This window comes from Gigantopelta aegis, chromosome 2, assembly GCF_016097555.1.
Source record: "Gigantopelta aegis isolate Gae_Host chromosome 2, Gae_host_genome, whole genome shotgun sequence".
Classification (NCBI taxonomy): Eukaryota; Metazoa; Mollusca; class Gastropoda; order Neomphalida; family Peltospiridae; genus Gigantopelta; species Gigantopelta aegis.
Window position 1 is genome coordinate 31,018,176 of NC_054700.1, and position 27,396 is coordinate 31,045,571.

Below are 27,396 nucleotides of genomic sequence, written 5' to 3' on the forward strand. Positions count from 1 at the left end.
CTTGTTGGATACCAGCCATTCCACTTATCGTCAGGGCCATATCTATAGTTGGGGTCATAACTATAGTGGGGGTCATAACTATAGTGTGGGTCATAACTATAGTGGGGGCCATAACTATAGTCAGGGCCATAACTGTAGTTGGGGTGGCCGCTCACCCAGGACAATTCAAAATCATAATCTTTGTATGAAGTAATGGAAATATTTATTCCATTATTTAATGAAATAGATTATCAAACAGACTGCCTATATTCATGTCTTTCCACAATATTTATGGCTTCATATGTTATAAAATCATGTTTTCAGATGTCCAGACTTCAAAAAAATTCTGTATCATTACCCAAAGCACTTTGTTACATGGTGTTTTCTTTCCATACTATCCTTACCCCACCCAAGAAATATGTTAGTTGTAAGCTTTGATTGAGAACATTATTTTTGCACTGCATGTAAAATGAATACTTGAACTCCAAAATTGAGGTTATATATTTTGGAATATTATTATTGCTTCTTTTTTTTTTACTATACTAATGAACTGTAATATTATAGCACTGTATGGCCTAAAAAAAAAAAAAAGTTTCCGGTTTCCCGACCTACATGTACCGTAATTTTATTAGCAAAAAAAAAGAAAAAAGAAATCCTGATCTGTGATATTTTGCAATCAGCAAACTAGACTGTTATTACGGTTTCTTGGTTTGATTTGATTTTAATTTTTTTTTTTTAAAGTTCCTGCTTACATGTACCAACCCTGTTTGAAACGTGAAACACACATATTTGTTTTAAGGCCTAATTAACAGTGGAATAATGTAATGATGAATCGTTTTATCAATTAGAAAATATTCGTTTTTATATATGTATATTATAAATAATTTTAATGTTGTTTCAACTAATTAGTTTTATATTCATAAGATATACATAAAATTAGTCCATGCATCAGTTTGTCCATCGATCCATCTACCAATCTATCCATCCATCCATATTTCCATCCATTCATCCATCCATCCATCCATGCATCCATCCATCCATCCATGCATCCATCCATCCATTTTTCCATCCAGCCAACCCTTCATCCATCCACCCTCCAACAATCCATCCATCCAACTCTTCATCCATCCACCCATCCTTCATCCATCCATTATTCCATCTCTCCATCATCTAACAACCCATCCATCCATTCATTATATTTAATAAAATAATTTTCATAAATTTAAAAAGTGTTTTGAAAATTAAAACAAAATTAACCAACATACCTAAAAGATATAGTATATTTGTTTCCTTAAATCACATCACATCACAGGGTAAGTATCCATTCATTCATTCATTCATTAATTCATCCATTCATTGATCCATTCATCCATCTATCCATCCATCCAATCATTCATATGTCCATCTGTCCATCCACCCACTCATCCACTCACCTATCATCCATCCAGCCATCCAACACCCCATACATCTATTCATTATTTTTAATACTTTTTTTCATTAATTAATTTTTTTTTTAATAATAATAAAATTAAAACCATTAACTCACTTACCTGTAAGATATCTATTGTATATTTGTTTCCCTAAATCACATCACACCACAGGGTACGTATTTAACAAAGTAAAAGAAGTAAAAACCAGGTACATCCACACTGAAGAAATCTGTAGGTATCGGCCAGTATCCATCCACCCATCGTCCACTACTCCACACATAGAAGACCTGCAGACATGAAGCCGTCCCGGTATTTCACTTTCCTAGCACCAGACATTATTAGCACACACTTGTATGTAAGCACGTTGAAGCGTTCCCGGGAGAGACGTCGTTCACGGAGAGAGACGGAGGCTGGGGGCAGATCCCATAATGAGTTATTGGCCAATTGTCGGCTGTCGCGGGATTGTGCCACCATTCAGCCCAAGTGCCTCGCACAAGGTTGGTTGATGGCTGGTACAGAGAACGACCGCGATTGGCTGGTGCTGGAGGTGTACCCAGCTTCTCACCTGGGCTCGTCGTCGTATCACTGGCTGGCTTCACTGGTCACTTGTTGGCTGCAGATCACTGATATGTGTGTGTGTGTGTGCGAGATGTTTGCTTCAGGGATAATCATACACAAGATGCATTGTCACTGTTCTTCAGTAGCAAGATATTATGACCTGTCAGTAACACAGATTTGGGGATAAAGGTGAATGGGAGGTACAAGTAGATGGTAGGTACAGGTAGGTAGGAGGGAGATGGAGGGGGATACAGGTAGATGGAAGGGACAGATTGTGGGGTATAGATAGATGGGTGTTACAGGTGCATGAGAGGTACAAGTGGGTGGGAGGGAGGTACAGGTGGATGGGGGTACAGGTGGATGGGTGGTACAAGTGGGTGGGAGGGAGGTGGAGGTGTGTACAGGTAGATGGGAGGTTCTGGTAGATTGAAGGTATATATAGTAGGGTATAGGTAGATGGGAGATACAGCTAGATGGGAGGTACAAGTGGGTGGGAGGGAGATGGGAGATACAGCTAGATAGGAGGTACAAGTAGGTGGGAGGTACAAGTGAGTGGGAGGTACAAGTGGGTGGGAGGTACAAGTGGGAGAGAGGGAGGTGGAGGGGGGTACAGGTAGATGGGAAGTTCTGGTAGAAGGAAGGTACAGATAGTGGGATATAGGTAGATAGGGAAATACAGGTAGATGGGAGATAAAGGTAGAAGGGGAGACAAGTGGATGAGGGTTTAGGTCTATGGGAGACAGAGATAGATGGAATAACAGATAACTTGGGGACAGAGCTAGATTTGGGATATCGGTATATGTGGAATACCAGTGGTAATGTCATAATACAGGCAGATGGAGGTCAGAGATAAGTGGAGGGATATATAGGTAGCTGGGGATATGTGTGTTGGGGGTACTAATGGTTGGGGATATAGATGAATGGGATATGTGTATTGGAGTAACAGGTAAACTGGGGATACTGGTGTGTGGAAGGATATAGATAGATGGAGAAATACGGTATAATTACAGGTAGATGGAACATTACAGGTAGATAAGGTATACAGGTAAATGGAGAAGTACAGTGTTAACAGGTAAATGGAGGGATACAGGTAAATTGGGTATATAAATCAATGGAGGGATGCAGGTAAATGAAGGAATTACAGGTAGGTTAGGTGTACAGGTAAATAGAGGGCTTTGGTAAATGGGGATGTTTTTGAATTTTCATCAATACAAAAGATACTGATGATTAGTGGACAGAGCGAAATGAAAAATACCATGGGAGTAGGATACACCAGCCAAAGAGGTCAATAGATAAAGTCTGTTTTGTTTAACAGCACCACTAGAGCACATTGATTTATTAATCATCAGATATTGGATATCAAACATTTGGTAATTCTGACATATTATAGTCTTAGAGAGAAAACTCGCTACATTTTTTTCATTAGTAGCAAGGGATTTTTTTATATGCTCCATTCCACAGAGAGAATGACACATAACACAGCCGTTCATATACCATTTGTGGTATACACTGGCTGGAACAAGAAATAGCCCAACGGGTCCACTGATGGGGATCGATCCCAGACCAGCCGCACATCAGGCAGGCGCTTTACCTCTGTACTATGTCCCAACCCTTAGATCAATAGAAAGGCAATGACCTTAATTTATAGCTACAGTTCAAAGCATATTTGGTGATTATGGCATTGTTAAATCATACGTTCCTTGCAACTTCTGAATTTTCAATATTATCCTGGTTTGTCTGATTTGTATTAGCTTAAAGGTAGGGTCAACTCAAACAAGAGCCTTATGTGTTGGAAAGATGCACACCCGGACCACCAACACATACTGACACTTTAACAAATGAAAAACGCGTAATTTTAGAGTTAATAAAAAAACATGATTATTCCTGCTAATTGGGGGCAGCCATTTTGTTTTGTTTTTGTGACGTCTGGTGGTATAGCTTGGGGCAAAGTGACGTCAGCTCCGTCCATCCTCTCTACGCACAGTGTAAACAAACGCTCTAATTTACGACAAGGCACTTCGCTTTGATCAACCTGACTTGTAAAACAACATAAATGACTTGATACTATAATAAACTATTTAAATAAATATATTTCAGGTTACATCAATAGAACAAAATGGAGTTATAGTATTTTTATTTTTTTTAAAAATCCAAAGAAAAAATGCATACTATTAGGCCTATTGGTAGGGCACGTTCCAGCAAAAACTACTACTCACGATACCCAAGTGATACTTTTCTTTTCTTTGGGACGACGTAATTGGTCAGTTTTGTGATTTTAGATGGGAAAGTCTACTTAATCAAGGGTTTTACAGAAATACAGTAATAAAACAGGATGGCTGATAATGCCCATTACGATTGGAGGGGTATCTGTGCTGTTATCACACAATACCCTGTGATCTTCATAAAAGAGGCACGTCTTTTTAGTGTGTCTAGACACAGTGTCTGGGGACCATCTAAATATATACTTGCCAATCAGGAACCACAGAAAGGCCACGAAAAAAAAAGACCAATTAACCAAGAAAACACTCAGATTATTGTTTCAGTACGTGGGTTAATTTATGTACGAAACATAATACAGTTATTTCAACACTTTGACAATGGTGGTTTATTTTGTATTGAAAAATAATATATAATTGGTACTGGCTTACTAGGATGGATATAATTACAGAACATTGCGATGCATTCGCAAAAATCAGGTATGTTTTGTTTCTTCAGTTTGAAGACAAATTCCTGATGTGACACGTTAGGTATTATGTAACAACCAGCACACCAGAGGGATGGTACAAAATGGCTGCGCCCGTTATATATAATAGCCGTCACATTTAACCATTTTATGAATTAACTATACGATTATACTTGTTGATATTAAGCAATAATGTGCATTATATATCGTTGAATATGCATACCAGGCCAAATGCCTTAATTGTCCCCTCCTTAAAATGAATTTTATTAAAAACAGAAAATGTATATACTAGGATCAGCAACTCTAGAATTCTGATAAACTATTTATTGTTGTTTGATAGAGGTCAGGAAATATTCAGCTATCTCATAGACATTTTGATAAACAGTTTTTATCCGTTAACATCTACGTTGTATTTGTGTAAAGTTGTATACTCGTCAGCAGCAAATGAATGTATTTAATCTCATATAGAATGTATTTAAACTCATATAGAATTTATTTAAACTCATATTTAAACTCATATAGAATTTATTTAAACTCATATAGAATGTATAAACTCATATAGAATGTATTTAATCTCATATAGAATGTATAAACTCATATAGAATGTATTTAAACTCATATAGAATGTATAAACTCATATAAAATGTATAAACTCATATAGAATGTATTTAAACTCATATAGAATGTATAAACTCATATAAAATATATAAACTCCTAAAGAATGTATAAATTCATATAGAATGTATTTAAACTCATATAGAATATATAAACTCATATAGAATGTATTAACTATATAGAATGTATAAACTCATATAGAATGTATAAACTCATATAGAATGTATAAACTCATATATAATGTATTTAAACTCATATAGAATATATAAACTCATATAGAATGTATAAACTCTTATAGAATGTATTTAAACTCATATGGAATATATAAACTCATATAGAATGTATTTAAACTCATATAGAATATATACTCATATAGAATATATACTCATATACTCATATACAATATATAAACTCATATAGAATGTATTTAAACTCATATAGAATGTATAAACTCCTATAGAATGTATAAACTCCTATAAAATGTATTTAAACTCCTATAGAATGTATAAACTCATATAGAATGTATTTAAACTCATATACAATGTATAAACTCATATAGAATGTATAAACTCATATAGAATGTATTTAAACTTATATACAATGTATAAACTCATATAGAATGTATTTAAACTCATATACAATGTATAAACTCATATAGAATGTATAAACTTATATAGAATGTATTTAAACTTATGTAGAATGTATCAACTTTGAGGAGAATATAACTAATTTGATGAGAATGTAACTAATTTGCTGACAATGTAACATATTTGATGAGAATGTAACTAATTTGCTGACAATGTAACAGATTTGATGAGAATGTAACTAATTTGCTGACAATGTAACATATTTGATGAGAATGTAACTAATTTGCTGACAATGTAACAGATTTGATGAGAATGTAACTAATTATATGACAATGTAACAACTTTGACAATGTAACAGCTTTGAGGATAATGTAACTACTGTATATGTAAGAATATAACTGATTTGATGAGAATGTAACTACTTCGATGAGAATATATCTTGTTCAGATTGCAACTAATTCAGTAATGTTACCAATTCATTAAGAAAACAACTAATTTGATATGAATGTAATTAAGTTGTTATGCAGCTATCTGTTTTAAGAATGTAACCACAGAGTAATTCAGTAATAATGCAAAGTCTGATCCAGTGATACTCATTCAGTCTTGGTGCATTTTAAAACTAGCTGTTTGCTATCTTCAACACTTGGTCTAGACAGTGAGAGAGCAAACCATGTAGGTTGTGAATGTTAATTAATTAACATGTTATTAATATGTTGTAGATCGCCCGCCCACAGATGTTTCTGAATGTCGGCACGGTTAAATGTCTGCGAAATATGCATGTCTTTGTTTACCTTCCGGTGACTGAAGTCGTAAATTGTTACGCATCAATTACTTCCGCTGCGCAATGCGTAACATGCCCTGTCTAAATGTATGGCATGTCTTCTGCCAATCGAAGGGCGCAGTGCATGTTCTGTAGTTTGAATGAGCCAATCATAGGGCTTATAAGCAAGTTCCTTTGTTTAATCTGGCATATATAATTTATCGCAAACAGTTGTTAATACACTGAAATGCAGAAAGGTATCTTTTATAGGAACTTTCCCATAGAGAGGACGATTGAAGTGTAACCAAACACAATTGAAGTGTAACCAAACACCTCCGTTGAGTAATATATGTACTCTCTAAATATACACAGAATGAGCCTTCTTGAGTTCAAGAGTATGACTAGGTTATGATGCCCCAGATAAAATTATTTGTAACATTAATCACTAGACAGCCCAGACAGCTGAGGTGTGTGCCCAGGATAGCGTACTTGAAATATAATTGGATATAAGCATGGATATGAGTATACATGGATTAAAGAAAAATTAATTTATAATTCTTACAGGGGAACCTCTGAAAATATCCACATTTACACTTTAAGATACTGTAAACCGTATTAATATTGCGACGTGTTTTTTTTCGCGAATGTATACTTTAGCGCATGTTCACGACGTGTAAATTTCATGAACGACCGTTGACAGCTCAAAAAAAAAAAGTGGATAAAGACAGCCCACTGTAATTGTTATAAAGTTACTGTATGTAAATCAATATTCTGTTATCCTACATCAAGCCATTGTGCCTGGTACAGAGTCTATAGAGGGGATTAGGCCCTACCCACCTCACCTGTATTAGAATCACTACTCACAACTTCAGTTGTTAACTGTTAACACCCTTTGGTAGATAAAGCAATAAACAATTAGTCGCCATCGATTGAAGTTACATAAAACAATTAACGACTATAGTCGCCATCAAGAAGAGCTCGTGTATAGGCTGTGCCTGTTGAGTGAATCTTTTTGTGAATTTTATTCTCAATAAAATATTTCAAAACAAAACAAATTAGAGTATGTTAGCTTGTTCAATAAACATGTTACTTTTGCATGATTTTGAGTTTTATTTCTGAAACGAGAGTACTGATATACATGAAATAAATACAAAATGTTTATCAAATGCGCTTGGAAATTTGTTGTTGCAACATGTATCGCTATCTGCAGAAAACGAACGGTGATCCTAAAATTGAAGGCCACATGCTACCGGATCCGAATAAGGCGGGAACAACAGATGAAGCATCGAGACATCGAAAATGGAGATGTCACTTTAAGCACACTTCAAACTGGAAAATAGTGCGTGCGTATTAATTTCGCGACATAAGGTTGGACGTGAACGACACGAAATTTATACGCACGCATTTTTTTCACGGTTTACAGTATCCACATTTACACTTTAAAATATCCACATTTACACTTTAAGATATCCATGTTTACACTTTAAGATATCCACGTTTACACTTTAACTTTAAGATATCCACGTTTACACTTTAAAATATCCACATTTACACTTTAAGACATCCATGTTTACACTTTAAGATATCCACGTTTACACTTTAACTTTAAGATATCCACGTTTACACTTTAAGATATCCATGTTTACACTTTAAGACATCCACGTTTACACTTTAAGATATCCACGTTTACACTTTAAGACATCCATGTTTACACTTTAAAATATCCACGTTTACACTTTAAAATATCCACGTTTACACTTTAAAATATCCACGTTTACACTTTAAAATATCCACGTTTACACTTTAACAAATGAGTCTAATAATTTACAAATTTTGCCCTAAAAATCTTTTAAGCTTCTTATAATCAAAGTGCAGCCACTAAAGAGAGTGCAAGAAAGTTACTCTTAAGACTTCCACTGGGACAAGCTAGAGAGCAAGAAGCTTTTGAAAACTAAGAAGATTAAATTGATCAGTATTAAGTATTATAATTTTACTGGTAATTCCCGACAGCTGGCAACTTCAGCTTTAGTAGCACACACAGTGGGTGGGGTTATGATTTAAAGTTATTTTTTCATTGAATAAATCTAAGAGATAAAAAACTGATTGCTCACAACAAGAACAAATCACTTTAAAAATCGATAAAAACATGTATGGGATAGACATACTTTGAAAATGTGACCAATTGTTTTTCTGTATACCTGTCCATTCATCCAATCACTCATCCATCTATCCGTCCATCCCATCCATTCATCCATCTATCCAAGCATCCCACCCACTCACTTACCTACCCATTCATCCATTCATCTATCTATCCATCCATCCAAAATTGCATTCAGTCCATCCATCTATCTAACCAACCATTCATTCATCCAGCCAGCCATCCAAGCATTGATCCTTCTATCCATACATTTATCCATCCATCTAACCAACCATTCATTCATCCAGCCAGCCATCCAAGCATTGATCCTTCTATCCATACATTTATCCATCCATCTAACCAACCATTCATTCATCCAGCCAGCCATCCAAGCATTGATCCTTCTATCCATACATTTATCCATCCATCTAACCAACCATTCATTCATCCAGCCATCCATCCAAGCATTGATCCTTCTATCCATACATTTATCCATCCATCTAACCAACCATTCATTCATCCAGCCAGCCATCCAAGCATTGATCCTTCTATCCATACATTTATCCATCCATCTAACCAACCATTCATTCATCCAGCCAGCCATCCAAGCATTGATCCTTCTATCCATACATTTATCCATCCATCTAACCATTCATTCATTCATTCATTCATTCATTCACCTATCCATCTGCTTAGATTAGATGTTGATAGTTTTTCATAATAATATTATCCACATGTTTATTCAACGTTTTAATGTTACATGTTTGTAGCTCGGTCGGCCTGGGATCGATCCCCGTCGGTGGGCCCATTGGACTATTTCTTGTTCCAGCCAGTGCACCACGACTGGTATATCAAAGGCCGTGGTATGTACTAACTGTCTGTGGGATGGTGGATATAAATGATCCCTTGCTGCTAACCGAAAAGAGTCCATGAAGTGGCAACAGCGGGTTTCTTCTCTCATTATCTGTGTGGTCCTTAACCATATGTTTGATGCCATATAACCATAAATAAAATGTGTTGAGTGCGTCGTTAAATAAAACATTTCTTTCTTTCTTTGTTACATGTTTGCAGTGTTTCAGTGTATTTTTAAATCTTTCAGGGTACGAGTGGGGTCAACATTATCCTATTCTCACTCACAAGAGATGGGTGTGCCTCAAGATAGTATCCTGTCAGTAACTTTATTTTCTTGAAAAATTAACAGCATCACCCCGTGTTTAAAACCTGGTGTTGATAGCTGGTTATATGTCAATGATTTTCAGATTTGCTACAGGTCGTCCAATTTGAGTATCAATGACTGTCAGTTGCAGCATTGTTTGAATAAACTTCAGCAATGGTCAAGTGATAGTGGGTTTAGATTCTCAGAGTCAAAAACTGTCTGTATGCATATCTGCCAGAAAAGAGGTCACCATTTAGATCCTCAGCTGTTTCTGGACAAAAATCCGGTTCCAGTTGTGGAGGAGACCAAATTTCTGGGGGTTATATTTGACAGGAGGCTATCTTTTGTTCCTCATTTACAGTATGTTAAAAAGAAAGGCTTAAAGAACCTCAATATTTTAAAAGTTATTGGCAAGACTGATTGGGAAGCAGGTTGAAAGGTTATACTCCGACTTTATAGATCTTTACTTAGGTCTAACCTTGATTGGGTGCATTGCGTTTGGTTCAGCACGTAAGTCTTACTTGCAAATGCTAGATCCTATACACAACCAGGGAGTTAGGCTTTGTCTTGGCACATTCAAAACATCTCCTGTGGAGAGCTTGTACGTCGATGCACAAAAACCTAGTTTGGGTGCTAGACATGCAAAGCTTTCTCTACAGTATGCTACAAAGATTAAATCAATGCTAAAACATCCTGCACATAATGCCGAATGTAGTGTTTGATAACAAATATATGAAGTTATTGGGTGTGAAGCCAAATGTCATTCGAACATTTGGTCTTTGCATTAGGCAGAGTTCATGTTTCCAACATAGATTTTGGAAACACCTTCATATTATGTTTTGCCATCCTGGTGTGTCAAACCACTGAAAATTGTATTTGATCTTGTGCATCTAAAGAAAGATTGCACAGATGCAGTTATTTATGAACAACATTTCATCGAAATCCAAGAGAGTTACAGTGAATACAAGCCTGTTTACACAGATGGATCACGGTGAATACATCCCTGTTTACACATATGGATCATGGTGAATACATCCCTGTTTACACAGATGGATCACGGGATGGGAATTATGTTGCTTCTGTGACAGTTTTTACATCAGACACAATAATTTTCATGAGATTGCCCGATTCAGCATCAATCTTTACTACTGAAATTTGGGCAGTTATTAAAGCCCTGGAACACATTAAGGATTCATGTGCATCTAAATATACATTATTTTTACTGACTCACTTTCATGTCTCCAAGCTCTACAGTACATGAAATTAGAGCATCCCTTAGTTGGGATGGTGATATACGAAAGTGGTTTTTTTTATCAATTGCCATTAAAGATGTTATATTTTGTTGGGTACCCAGCCATGTTGGCATTAAGGGCAATGAAAAGGCAGATATTGCTGCCAAGTCTGCTTTGAATTTGCCCCATGTCGGTGATTTTAAATATCTTATTAACCAATATATCCTTTCGACTTGGTTGAGACGGTGCATCGCGATCAAGCTTCATTCTGTCAAGCCAGTTCTGAGAGAGTGGCAGTCAATTTACAGGCGGTGCAGGAAGGATATATATGAAGTAGTCTTGTGCCATGCCTATTGACATATTCATTTATTTTAAATTTAAAATATACTTTACATTGACTTATGTATTGTATTATACTTTCCATACTGCTCCTTACACTGTGGTTTTACATAATTATATAAATAATATTTTCATTTATCCCACAATCACTGTATACATTGGCAAGATATGATGACTAGATAAATCTCTATATTTTTGGTCAGTGACCAAAAATATAGGTCACGTGACATAAGCCCAACTTGACTCGAGTATTTCAGAGTAGATTTTCATTAAAGATACTCTTTAAATCATTTGTTTAAGTACCGTAAATACAAATAACCTTAAGTTTTATGATAACAATACCAAACTTGTATATATATTTATGAATTAGAGTTTAGAAACGTTTTTTTAATGTGACAGAATGTAGCGAGCATCTTACAATAATGACGCCATGCATCTTGTATGACGTCTTACGGCAAAAGCCTTGCTAGGTTGACAATACTCAATTTGCATACACAAAACTGGAATAAATAATAATTTTCCAAATATTCCTGTAGAATTGCAGGATAAAAGAAATAACTGGTTACTGTCTTAAGATATCAGCTTTATCCTGCCGAGCTGCATTCGCCATTCTGACCTTCACAGGATAAAGCCAATATCTTAAGACAGTAACCAGATATTCCCTATATATTTACCTTTTTATGACACCCAAAAGCCGATGTGTATTTTTGTGTTGGGGTGTCGTTAAATATTCATTTATTCATTCTGTTTTCTTTGTTGACAAGAGTTGTGGGTGTTCACCCAGTGATCATGTTAGAACTCGTTCTAATCCCCATTGTGGAGGTTGTTATCACCACATTACTTTTCAATAATTTAAAACAAGCAATATGTCTTGAAAGGTTTCAACTTTTACCTGTTCGTCAATCTAGCTTCCATTATTTATTTTTTTAAATTAAACAAAACGAGAGCAAGTGGTAAGTCTTTAGATCAAATTAATATTGACTCATATTAAAGGAGTTAAACTATGTACCCACTTTAGACTTATGACAGTTTGGGACATATTCGTGAATTGCATGTAGTCAGATCAAATTAATATTGACACATATTAAAGAAGTTAAACTATGTACCCACTTTAGACTTATGACAGTTTGGGACATATTCATGAATTGCATTGTAGTCAGATCAAATTAATATTGACACATATTAAAGAAGTTAAACTATGTACCCACTTTAGACTTATGTCAATTTGGGGCATATTCATGAATTGCATGTAGTTAGATCAAATTAATATTGATACATATTAAAGAAGTTAAACTATGTACCCACTTTAGACTTATGTCAGTTTGGGACATATTCATGAATTGCATGTAGTCATATCAAATTAATATTGATACATATTAAAGAAGTTAAACTATGTACCCACTTTAGACTTATGTCAGTTGGGGACATATTCATGAATTGCATGTAGTTAGATCAAATTAATATTGACACCTATTAAAGAAGTTAAACTATGTACCCACTTTAGACGTATGTCAGTTGGAGGCATATTCATGAATTGCATGTAGTTAGATCAAATTAATATTGACACATATTAAAGAAGTTAAACTATGTACCCACTTTAGACTTATGTCAATTTGGGGCATATTCATGAATTGCATGTAGTTAGATCAAATTAATATTGATACATATTAAAGAAGTTAAACTATGTACCCACTTTAGACTTATGTCAGTTTGGGACATATTCATGAATTGCATGTAGTCATATCAAATTAATATTGATACATATTAAAGAAGTTAAACTATGTACCCACTTTAGACTTATGTCAGTTGGGGACATATTCATGAATTGCATGTAGTTAGATCAAATTAATATTGACACCTATTAAAGAAGTTAAACTATGTACCCACTTTAGACGTATGTCAGTTTGGGGCATATTCATGAATTGCATGTAGTTAGATCAAATTAATATTGACACGTAGACTGATCTAGACTAATATTACTGCATAAGAACATTCCTGACTCATTCACAACATTAATAAATAAAAAAGCATGAGTTGTATGAAGAAATATTTCCTAGCCCTTGGGTGAGAATCAGGTGACAATGATTGTGAAGCTTCCTATACTGAACACAACACAAACTAATAAACAGCCCGACTCTGTGATTGTGGAGAGGTGTCAAGGACACATGGATATTGAGAAAAAAACACCTTCTTACACCTGTCAAACTTCTCACCTGGGATCGGGTTTCTGTTATATTAAACAAGGAAGAAGAAACCCTTTATAGCGGGACATGCTGAGGAATACATGGATGTCACAGGTCCACACTAACTGGTGGCAGTTTTCTCAGGATCCTGGCAATACAATGATGCAGAGAGTATGCAGCATTACAACTGAGGCTTGCATTTCTTTCTCTGTTTCTTACTTTTATCGAAATATGTAAGTGAAGATTTAAATAATGCTTCACAGGGAGAATAAGGTTCAAAATAAATAAATTGCATTTTGGCAAAGTTTTCTTATTAGAAATTGGTAAAGTCTTATGTGCGGTCAGTCTGAGATCAATCCCCATTGGTGGGCCTGTTTGGCTATGCCTCATTCAAGCCAGTGCACCAAGACTGGAATATATCAAAGGCCCTGGTATTTGTTGCCCTGTCTTTGGGGTGGTGCCTATAAAAGATCCCTTGCTATTAATGGAAAAATGTAACAAGTTTTTTCTATGAGACTATATGTCAAAATTCCGCTATTGGATGTCAAACATTTGGTAATACTGACACGTAGTCATCAGAGGAAACCCGCTACATTTTTCCTAATGCAGCAAGGAATCTTTTATAGTCACTTTCCCACAGTCAAAAAAGCACATACCATGGCCTTTGACCAGTTGTGGTACACTGGTTGGAATGAGAGAGAAACCCAATCAGCCAGTCAGTTGAATGGATCCACTGAGGTGATTCAATATATATATATATATATATATATATATATATATATATATATATATATATATATTCATTTGGCTCATTCTAGAAAAATGAGGGCTATTAAAGCTTATACATACCTTAATTCTTTACTAGTACCGGTACATGTATTTCCATCCAGTCATCTAATGATTAGCATTCTCTCTGTTCAGCCAAAACAAGGGCAGTATAATAGTGGAATAGTGGTCTGTGACAAGTGATGTCACTGCTTGGTTCAGTGGAGTCACTTGGAATAGTGGTCTGTGACAAGTGATGTCACTGCTTGGTTCAGTGGAGTCACTTGGAATAGTGGTCTGTGACAAGTGATGTCACTGCTTGGTTCAGTTGAATCACTTGGAATAGTGGTCTGTAACAAGTGGTGTCACTGCTTGGTTCAGTTGAATCACTTGGAATAGTGGTCTGTGACAAGTGATGTCACTGCTTGGTTCAGTGGAGTCACTTGGAATAGTGGTCTGTGACAAGTGATGTCACTGCTTGGTTCATTTGAATCACTTGGAATAGTGGTCTGTGACAAGTGGTGTCACTGCTTGGTTCAGTTGAATCACTTGGAATAGTGGTCTGTGACAAGTGATGTCACTGCTTGGTTCAGTGGAGTCACTTGGAATAGTGGTCTGTGACAAGTGATGTCACTGCTTGGTTCAGTGGAGTCACTTGGAATAGTGGTCTGTGACAAGTGATGTCACTGCTTGGTTCAGTTGAATCACTTGGAATAGTGGTCTGTAACAAGTGGTGTCACTGCTTGGTTCAGTTGAATCACTTGGAATAGTGGTCTGTGACAAGTGATGTCACTGCTTGGTTCAGTGGAGTCACTTGGAATAGTGGTCTGTGACAAGTGATGTCACTACTTGGTTCAGTGGAGTCACTTGGAATAGTGGTCTGTGACAAGTGATGTCACTACTTGGTTCAGTGGAGTCAATTGGAATAGTGGTCTGTAACAAATGATGTCACTGCTTGGTTCATTGGAATCTCTTGGAATAGTGCTGAATTTCCAATGAAAGTTTTTATTTTTTAAGTGAAGATGTGTTCAAATTGTGTGATCTGTAACAAGTTATTTAATTGTTCTGCAATGTTTTGAATTTGAGATGTGAAAGTATGTTCATATTGTGTGGTATGTAACAAGTTATTTAATTGTTCTGGAATGTTGTGAATTTGAGACGTGAAAGTATGTTCATATTGTGTGATCTATAGCAAGTTATTTAATTGTTCTGGAGTGTTTTGAATTTGAGACGTGAAAGTATGTTCATATTGTGTGATATGTAACAAGTTATTTAATTGTTCTGGAGTGTTTTGAATTTGAGACATGAAAGTGTGTTCATATTGTGTGATCTGTAACAAGTTATTTAATTGTTCTGGAGTGTTTTGAATTTGAGACATGAAAGTGTGTTCATATTGTGTGATATGTAACAAGTTATATAATTGTTCTGGAGTGTTTTGAATTTGAGACGTGAAAGTATATGTTCATGTTGTGTGATCTGTAACAAGTTATTTAATTGTTCTGGAATGTTTTGAATTTGAGACGTGAAAGTACGTTCATAGTGTGTGATCTGTAACAAGTTACTTAATTCTGGAATGTTTTGAATTTGAGAACTGAAAGTATGTTCATATTGTGTGATCTGTAACAAGTTATTTAATTGTTCTGGAGTGTTTTGAATTTGAGACGTGAAAGTGTGTTCATATTGTGTGATCTGTAACAAGTTATTTAATTCTGGAATGTTTTGAATTTGAGAACTGAAAGTATGTTCATATTGTGTGATCTGTAACAAGTTATTTAATTGTTCTGGAGTGTTTTGAATTTGAGACATGAAAGTGTGTTCATATTGTGTGATATGTAACAAGTTATATAATTGTTCTGGAGTGTTTTGAATTTGAGACGTGAAAGTATATGTTCATGTTGTGTGATCTGTAACAAGTTATTTAATTGTTCTGGAATGTTTTGAATTTGAGACGTGAAAGTATGTTCATAGTGTGTGATCTGTAACAAGTTATTTAATTCTGGAATGTTTTGAATTTGAGAACTGAAAGTATGTTCATATTGTGTGATCTGTAACAAGTTATTTAATTGTTCTGGAGTGTTTGAATTTGAGACGTGAAAGTGTGTTCATATTGTGTGATCTGTAACAAGATATTTAATTCTGGAATGTTTTGAATTTGAGAACTGAAAGTATGTTCATATTGTGTGATCTGTAACAAGTTATTTAATTGTTCTGGAGTGTTTTGAATTTGAGACGTGAAAGTGTGTTCATGTTGTGTGATATGTAACAAGTTACTAGTATATAATTGTTCTGGAATGTTTTGAATTTGAGACGTGAAAGTATATGTTCATGTTGTGTGATCTGTAACAAGTTATTTAATTGTTCTGGAATGTTTTGAATTTGAGACGTGAAAGTATGTTCATAGTGTGTGATCTGTAACAAGTTATTTAATTGTTCTGGAATGTTTTGAATTTGAGACATGAAAGTGTGTTCATATTGTGTAACTCTGGATAGTGATATGTAACACATATTGTCCAAAGCCAGCTAGTAAGAATATGACTGCTTCATCTGAAGATAGTAAATGATTTTGTTATTATTCTGTTTATTTCCTCAGCTATTGTTTCTCTACAAGCTTTTATTCCTGATTCGGTACATTTATCTAGAAACAATTTAAACTACTTTACACATTGTTCTGAGTATTGCTATGACTTTGTATTTAAAAAAATGTAAGCTCTATTTATTCTGTTAAAAACAATCTCTAATAAATGATATTAAAACAACATTGTATTACAAAATATAACAATGAAAGAAAGAGGACTAAAAAACCTCTTAACTATGTGATTCAATAGCCGATGATTAATTAATCAATGTGCTCAAGTGGTGTCATTAAACAAAACAAAGTTAACTATGTGATGTCATTTTAAGTGTTTGCCAAATCGTGCTGACATCGTATTGAGTATTGTACTGACAAGACCATTGGTTTGTAAGCACCAAACCATCCAGTGATACAAGACCATTGGTTTGTAAGCACCAAACCGTCCAGCGATACAAGACCAGTGGTTTGTAAGCACCAAACAATCCAGTGATACAAGACCATTGGTTTGTAAGCACCAAACCGTCCAGCGATACAAGACCAGTGGTTTGTAAGCACCAAACAATCCAGTGATACAAGACCATTGGTTTGTAAGCACAAAACCGTCCAGTGATACAAGACCAGTGGTTTGTAAGCACCAAACCGTCAGTGATACAAGACCAGTGGTTTGTAAGCACCAAACCGTCCAGTGATACAAGACTATTGGTTTGTAAGCACCAAACCGTCCAGTGATACAAGACCATTGGTTTGTAAGCACCAAACCGTCCAGCGATACAAGACCAGAGGTTTGTAAGCACCAAACAATCCAGTGATACAAGACCATTGGTTTGTAAGCACAAAACCGTCCAGTGATACAAGACCAGTGGTTTGTAAGCACCAAACCGTCCAGTGATACAAGACCAGTGGTTTGTAAGCACCAAACCATCCAGTGATACAAGACCATTGGTTTGTGAACACCAGACCATCCAGTGATACCATACTTACACCAATCAATGATCATTTGGCAGTGAGAAATTTTGATTTTAAAATAAGTTTTGATTTCTTTAATTATGAGTGCCTGCTGTGACAATCAGACAGGTGAATTGCTTAAATGATTTCTGTTTGGAATTAGAGGATTGTAAGAAAAGTAGAATCTCTGAAAACTGGTGCCTACTTTAATCCCACCAAATTAATTATCCTTTTCTTGTTTGCTTTCTTTTCTTTGAATTTTATCTCACAGCTTGTTTTATTTTAAACTTCTTTTGCTGACCACCTCTACATCCCAGTCCTTATTTCTCTGACTGCAACACTTGCTTGTCACTTGAGGCCATCCATGCCACACACACACACACACACACACACATTGATAACACTCATTTACATTTGAAAGCTTGTTGTGCATTGGTCAATATTAACTGTTTGTATAATGTTATTATATAACAGAAAACCAATGAAATTGCACCTTCCTTTGGCTTTACTATTGATCTAGTCCTGTCACATGACATTGGTAGCAGACAGTAATAACCAGCTTTAATTTCATTTCCATCTGTTATTTCTGTTCTTGCATGGTGACATCAAAATTAAACCCAGCTTAATTTGACATGAGCACGAAAATAAAACAGTATTGAGTTGTTCACATTGTAGGTTTCACAGGAAGTCTGATGAATTGAGTGTTCTTGATGTTCAATTATCTAGTTACAGAAAGTCTGGTGAATAGGGTGTTCTTGATGTTCAGTTAGCTATAGTTACAGGAAGTCTGATGAATAGGGTGTTCTTGATGTTCAGTTAGCTAGTTACAGGAAGTCTGATGAATAGGGTGTTCTTGATGTTCAGTTAGCTAGTTACAGGAAGTCTGATGAATAGGGTGTTCTTGATGTTCAGTTAGCTAGTTACAGGAAGTCTGATGAATAGGGTGTTCTTGATGTTCAATTAGCTAGTTACAGGAAGTCTGATGAATTGAGTGTTCTTGATGTTCAGTTAGCTAGTTACAGGAAGTCTGATGAATAGGGTGTTCTTGATGTTCAGTTAGCTAGTTACAGGAAGTCTGATGAATAGGGTGTTCTTGATGTTCAGTTAGCTAGTTACAGGAAGTCTGATGAATCCAGTGTTCTTGATGTTCAGTTAGCTAGTTACCAGAAATCATTCCCAGTTGTTAGAAACATTTTGATATCTAGTTAATTTCTGCTACTGTTGTGGGCTGTTAGATGGTGTGCCTGTTAGGACAGTGTGCCTGTTAGGATGGTGTGCCTGTTAGGATGGTGTGCCTGTGAGGACAGTGTGCCTGTTAGTATGGTGTGCCTGTGAGGACAGTGTGTCCATTAGTATGGTGTGCCTGTGAGGACAGTGTGCCCATTAGTATGATGTGCTTGTGAGGAAGGTGTGCCCCTTTGGATGGTATGACCGTTAGAATGGTGTGCCTGTGAGGATGGTGTACCTGTTAGGATGGTGTGCCTGTGAGGACAGTGTGCCTGTTAGTATGGTGTGCCTGTGAGGACAGTGTGCCCATTAGTATGATGTGCTTGTGAGGAAGGTGTGCCCCTTTGGATGGTGTGACCGTTAGAATGGTGTGCCTGTGAGGATGGTGTACCTGTTAGGATGGTGTGCCTGTTAGAAAGGTATGCCTGTGAGGATGGTGTGCCTCTTAGGAACAGTGTGCCTGTTAGAACAGTGTGCCTAAATGGTTCAAGGAAATCATGTTACTATGGCATCAAACTGAGGATAGACCCTTTAATAAGGCATCCACTGGGTGATCTTGTCTTTAAATGGTTTAAGGAATCTCACAGGATGTTGGCAGAACAGAACTGTTTTTCCCCCAGAAATATTCAGTCACCGTCTTTGTTGTCAGATTTTGCCTGAATCGTCTTGGCGACAGCTCCACCATGTTTCCATGGTTATTGTGGTTTCTCTGGAATGCTTTCTACTTTCTGAGGATTCACATTAATGTAAAGGTCGAGTGCTGTAATAATCTCTGAAGGTAATTATTTCTTGTTGATGTGATGTCAAAAACAATTCCGACATTGTCTTCTTAGCATGGGTAATTGCATGTCAGTTACATAGGGGTTTTTTTTGGTTTTTTAAAGGCCATGCTAAGAAGAGAGTCAAAAGTGAACATCTGTGGTTTTTGATTTCTATCTTTCATGTTTATTGTTTTCTTAATCAGTGGCTATAATGATGACCCGTGTTTTGTTTCTCTCTTCTAATGTAAATGTGGTCCTTTGGTTTCAGTTACTGTAAACCATCTGTTTTTGTGATAATTAAGTATGCATATTGTGAGTGGTATTTATATACCGAACACAAGTAATTAAGGGCTAATAGATGTTTTCATAGTACACTGAAACCTCTGAAAACCTGACCCTCTCTAAACCTGACCCTCTGAAAACCTGACCCTCTCTAAACCTGACCCTCTCTAACTCTGACCCTCTCTAAACCTGACCCTCTCTAATCCTGACCCTCTCTAAACCTGACCCTCTCAAAACATGAACCTCTCAAAACATGAACCTCTCTAACCCTGACCCTCTCTAAACCTGACTCTCTCTAAACCTGACCCTCTCTAAACCTGATCCTCTCTAAACCTGAACCTCTCTAAACCTGACCCACTTAAACCTGACCCTCTCTAAACCTGACACTCACTAAACCAGAATTCAATCAAAACCAGGATTTTTTCAAATAGCCGGACATTTCTCATGGTCCCTTTTGAAATACTAATACAAAACAGAACTGCTCTAAACCGGATACCACTTAAAAGCGGACATTTTACCTGGTCCAGTGGGTATCCGCTTTAGAGGGGTTTTACTGTACAGTGTAAATCATTCTACATGGTATTCTCAGTGTTGCTGTAATGGATTGTCATGTTTAATGACCAATATGGAAACATGCAAATGCAAATTTTAAATTACATGATGATGACATACCACATTAAGTAGCGACTTGGTAACTGGTAAAATCTAATATAGTATTTTGTTTCAGAAGCAAGCATTTTAATACTGCCCTAAGTGACTGTGCTGGAAATAATCATATAATGAAATGAAATATGTGGAACCGTTTAACATTATTGGTTCGTTTTGCTGGTATTTTTATACCAAGTGTTGTTAATCTACAGGCCATTGACCGGAATCCATCTATACTTGAGTGAATACATTGTACTGCATTCCCAATTAGTCCCAAGATATTTTGTTGCAAGTGAAACCTAAATATCATTTACATTTCAGTGACAAAAAAAGAGAGTAAAGTTTGTTTTATTTAACGACGCCACTAGAGCACATTGATTTTTTATCTTATCATCGGCTATTGGACGTCAAACATATGGTCATTCTGACACTGTTTTTAGAGGAAACCCGCTGTCGCCACATAGGCTACTCTTTTTACGACAGGCAGCAAGGGATCTTTTATTTGCGCTTCCCACAGGCAGGATAGCACAAACCATGGCCTTTGTTGAACCAGTTATGGATCACTGGTCGGTGCAAGTGGTTTACACCTACCCATTGAGCCTTGCGGAGCACTCACTCAGGGTTTGGAGTCGGTATCTCGATTAAAAATCCCATGCCTCGACTGGGATCCGAACCCAGTACCTACCAGCCTGTAGACCGATGGCCTGCCACGACGCCACCGAGGCCGGTTTCAGTGACAAAGTTTCAGTTCTAATTTAGCCATCATGATCATATTTTGTATTGTTATTAGGATCATTGAATTGTGATCCAACAATGTATCATTCAAAGTTATGCTTGTTTTGTTTAACGACATCACTGAAGCTAATAAAGCATCACCAGCTATCAGATGTCAAACATTTGGTAATACTGACATACATGTATAGCCTCAGAGAGGAAACCCACTTTATTTTTCCATTAGTAGCAAGGGATCTTTTATGTGCACCATCCCATAGACAGTATAGCACATGCTAAGGTGTTTGATATACCAGTTGAAATGGTCCCAGTGGCGGGGATCGACCCTAGACGACTATGTATCTGGAGAGCATTTTACCACTGGGCTACATCCCACCCCACTTTATGATATATATATACCTTAATTAGTATAGTGCCTGAACTTTTTTTTTGGATATAGGCACATTAATAAAGTTAAAGAAAGAAAGAAAGAATAGGTATAAATTAAAAAATTAATCAACTCTCAAATTATATTCACTATAATTTAAATAATACATTAATTTTACCCTAAAATACAAATCTCTTGTACCAGAGTTTCTGTATTTTCAAATGTTTGTTTTTTTTAATATATTTTTGACAAATTGTTTTTTTAAAAGTTAAAAAAAAAAAACCAAAAAACATTAATAAAAAATTAAATAAAAAAGAAGGGAAAAAAGCACCTGAAACTGGATGTAAATCTGTTCAACAAAACAAACAAAACCCTATTGCATTTATCTCCAGCTACATATAGGGTACTTTTTTATTACATGTTCAGTGACAAGTGGTTCCAGATATATAAATGTACATATAGGCTACTTTTTTATCACATGTTTAGTGACAAGTGGTTCCAGATATATAAATGTATATATAGGCTACTTTTTTATCACATGTTTAGTGACAAGTGGTTCCAGATATATAAATGTATATAGGCTACTTTTTTATCACATGTTTATTGACAAGTGGTTCCAGATATATAAATTTCACCACTCAGAAGTTGACAGTAAATAAAGTTGGCTTCACATCCATTTTGATGAGGAAGCCAATATTCGTAAATTGTCATGGATGTAAAAGCTTTCAAAGAATTAGTTGCTCACTTATTTCACTACACTGTGACACGGAAACCAATCTGTGCATTCTTCACGCAATGTCGGAGTAAGACTTGTAGAGACAAGGACCCCGTTCCACAAAGCGATCTGAGCCCTAAGATCACCTTAAGTGCATATATTAGCTGTGCAGTTACGGTGATGTTAGGGCTAAGATCGCTTTGTGGAACGGGGTCCTGGAGAACCTACTGAGGAGCGGGGGTTCACAGGACCACTTCCTATGAATAGACTCACTGTAATGTGGGTTTTTTTTATGTTGTAACTAAAAGACTAGCTGCCATATGAGAAAAAATATATAAAATATTATAATAATAAATACATAACAAAAATAGCATATAATAATATTATATGTATGTAATGTTTTCATTGTGGGGTTTTGTTTTTTGGGGTGGATGGGTGGGCTTGCAGTGGTGGCTGGGTTCTTTTGGTTTTTTGTTGTTGTTTTTTTGGTGGGTTTTTTTGGGGGGGGGGTTCCTTTTGTGAAACATTAAAGCTGCCATCTCCAGTAGAAATTTGTTTTATTTAACCCCTGGAGTGAAGGAAAGGAATATTTCTTTAATGACACTTGGCACATTTTAAACTACGGCTATATTATTAAAGTCTTTGATGTCTGGCATGGCTATTTCAACAATGTCACTGTATTGTCGTTTGAAATACATTACAGACAATGTAGTGTGTCTCACTGTATTGTCATTTGGAATACATCACAGACAATGTAGTGTGTCTACCAGTTTGTTATAACGGCATGTCATTGTATTGTCATTTGGAATACATCACAGACAATGTAGTGTGTCTACCAGTTTGTTATAACGACATGTCACTGTATTGTCATTTGGAATACATCACAGACAATGTAGTGTGTCTACCAGTTTGTTATAACGACATGTCACTGTATTGTCCTTTGGAATACATCACAGACAATGTAGTGTGTCTACCAGTTTGTTATACCAGCATGATAACGAAAAAACCAATATCTGCCATTCGTATTGAGATAGCTCTTATACAAATGGATTTTCCTAAAAAATATTCTCCATCCCTTCATCATAACCCTCCCTACCCTCTGCTCCCCACCCTCCGCTCCCTGCCCACTCATCTGCAGGTCAATAGTATTCTTGTTCAAATCAAATACACTATTTGACTGACATCATTTTGCTTTTTCTTATAATATTAGCACAGACTTATAATTACTTGATTGATATCACTTGGCTAATTATCCTTGTCGAACTAATACAGACTTATAATTACTTGATTGGCATCACTTGGCTAATTATCCTTGTCGTACTAATACAGACTTATAATTACTTGATTGGCATCACTTGGCTAATTATCCTTGTCGTACTAATACAGACTTATAATTACTTGATTGGCATGACTTGGCTAATTATCCTTGTCGTACTAATACAGACTTATAATTACTTGATTGGCATCACTTGGCTAATTATCCTTGTCGTACTAATACAGACTTATAATTACTTGATTGGCATCACTTGGCTAATTATCCTTGTCGTACTAATACAGACTTATAATTACTTGATTGGCATCACTTGGCTAATTATCCTTGTCGTACTAATACAGACTTACTTGGCTAATTATCCTTGTCGTACTAATACAGACTTATAATTACTTGATTGGCATCACTTGGCTAATTATCCTTGTCGTACTAATACAGACTTATAATTACTTGATTGGCATCACTTGGCTAATTATCCTTGTCGTACTAATACAGACTTATAATTACTTGATTGGCATCACTTGGCTAATTATCCTTGTCGTACTAATACAGACTTATAATTACTTGATTGGCATCACTTGGCTAATTATCCTTGTCGTACTAATACAGACTTATAATTACTTGATTGGCATCACTTGGCTAATTATCCTTGTCGTACTAATACAGACTTATAATTACTTGATTGACATCACTTGGCTAATTATCCTTGTCGTACTAATACAGACTTATAATTACTTGATTGACATCACTTGGCTAATTATCCTTGTCGTACTAATACACTTATAATTACTTGATTGACATCACTTGGCTAATTATCCTTGTCGTACTAATACAGACTTATAATTACTTGATTGACATCACTTGGCTAATTATCCTTGTCGTACTAATACACTTATAATTACTTGATTGGCATCACTTGGCTAATTATCCTTGTCGTACTAATACAGACTTATAATTACTTGATTGACATCACTTGGCTAATTATCCTTGTCGTACTAATACAGACTTATAATTACTTGATCACTTGACATGTCGTACTAATTGACTTATAATTAATTATCCTTGTCTTGTCGTACTAATACAGACTTATAATTACTTGATTGGCATCACTTGGCTAAATACAGACTTATAATTACTTGATTGGCATCACTTGGCTAATTATCCTTGTCGTACTAATACAGACTTATAATTACTTGATTGGCATCACTTGGCTAATTATCCTTGTCGTACTAATACAGACTTATAATTACTTGATTGACATCACTTGGCTAATTATCCTTGTCGAACTAATACAGACTTATAATTACTTGATTGACATCACTTGGCTAATTATCCTTGTCGTACTAATACAGACTTATAATTACTTGATTGACATCACTTGGCTTATCCTTGTCAATGTTGTACTAATACAGGCTTATAATTACTTGATTGACACTTAGTATATACATGGCTTATCCTTGTCAATGTTGTACTAATACAGGCTTATAATTACTTGATTGACACTTAGTATATACTTGGCTTATCCTTGTCAATGTCATACTAATACAGACTTATAATTATTTGATTGACATCACTTGGCTTATCCTTGTCAATGTTGTACTAATACAGACTTATAATTATTTGATTGACATCACTTGGCTTATCCTTGTCAATGTCATACTAATACAGACTTATAATTATTTGATTGACATCACTTGGCTTATCCTTGTCCATGTCATACTAATACAGACTTATAATTATTTTATTGACATCACTTGGCTTATCCTTGTCAATGTCATATTAAAGGAGGGGACAGTTAAGACATTTGGCCTGGTATGCATATTCAACGATATATAATGCAGATTATTGGCCTGGTATGCATATTCAACGATATATAATGCACATTATTGCTTAATATCAACAACTATAATTGTATAGTTAATTAATAAAATGATTATATATAACGTGTGCAGCCATTTTGTACCATCCCAGTGAATATGCCCTCTGGCGAGCTGGTGGTTACATAATACCTAACGTGTCACATCAGGAATTTGTCTTCAAACGTTAGAAACAAAACATACTTGATTTTTGCGAATGCATCACAATGTTCTGTAATAATAGCCATCCCAGTAAACCAGCAACAATTATATATTGTTTTTCAATACAAAATAAACCACCATTGTCAAAGTGTTGAAATAACTGTATTATGTTTTGTACATAAATTAATCATGTATTGAAATAATAATCGGAGTGTTTTCTTGGTTAATTGGTCTTTTCTTTCCGTGGCCTGTACCTGTCGTTCCTGATTGGCAGGTGTATATTCAGATGGTCCCCAGACACTGTCTAGACACACTAAAAAGACGTGCCTCTTTTATGAAGATCACAGGGTATTGTGTGATAACAGCACGGATACCCCTCCAATCGTAATGGGCATTATCAGCCATCCTGTTTTATTACTGTAATTCAGACCTGTCAACCCTCCCGGATTCCGCGGGAGTCTCCCGGTATTTGATCAAATCTCCTTTCCTCTGTGCGGGAGACAGTTTCTCCTGTTAAATGACATTTTTGTAAGCATAAAAAAAAATCGATCCTCTTTTGTCAAAATAACAGAAGGGAAGTAACTCTGCCTTTTTTTCTCATTCGGAAAATGTCGACTACTTTCGGTTTCTGAGAATGTAACAGGCCGAATTGTCCCGACTGTGAGAACCTTTGCCGAAGTGAGAATTGTGGGATAGCCTATTCATATTGTTAAAAAAGCCACATGGAGTTTATAAAATGACGTGTTATTATAATGCTTGTTGTCATCTTAATGGCTACGAAGCGTGTTGCCGCTAATTCAGCAGGCTGTGTATTGACATTCAGTGTTGCCATATAAATAAATAAAAATATCCAATTTAGTTCTAATAACACCTCTGAATTGTAAAATGTCTTCCCACTGGATTACATAATGCAACTATGACGAATCTGAACTGCCAGACTCCGAGTTGACAGCGATACACACGATGCATGTTAAAATCACATGTCACAGCAAGACAACGAAAAGACCAATTAGCTGTATAAACATACTTGTGTCAGTTAATTTTGTATGTTTGTGCAGTAAAATGTTGGTTATAAGGGTACACTTCAAGAAATTATTTTTGTACAATTAAAAAATGTTGTGTTTGACATTGACATAAAGTTACTCACAGAAATGGGTATAATTCCGGTATATTTCACACGATGTCCGTAATGAGGTTTTACTTATGATTAATGAAAATACAATGTTTATTGCATCATTATAACGATTTTAAATAAGTACCACGCCACCGTTCCTCATTATAGTAAAAACTGAATATTAATTTTTAAGATTTATATAAATTTGTCTTTGGTACTTGGGTACACTAACCACAAATGATAATGTAACGCAACCTATAAGGCTGTAAGTGTAATACCGTAAATGTACTAATTAATTTTTTTATTTGTTGTTCATGTTCT

General features: G+C 35.7%; 2 protein-coding genes across 3 annotated transcripts in view; one reads left to right on the plus strand and one right to left on the minus strand.

The window, feature by feature from the left end:
• Positions 1 to 1,828, minus strand: part of LOC121383709 (FMRFamide receptor-like) — a 106,383-nt gene extending 104,555 nt beyond the window's left edge. For both annotated transcript variants that reach the window (XM_041513813.1, XM_041513806.1), the window contains exon 1: positions 1,530 to 1,828. The gene's annotated coding sequence lies outside the window, so the exon portion shown is untranslated. The remainder of the gene's footprint in view (positions 1 to 1,529) is intronic.
• Positions 1 to 27,396, plus strand: part of LOC121383699 (focadhesin-like) — a 578,322-nt gene that overhangs the window by 138,912 nt on the left and 412,014 nt on the right. The window lies entirely within an intron of this gene.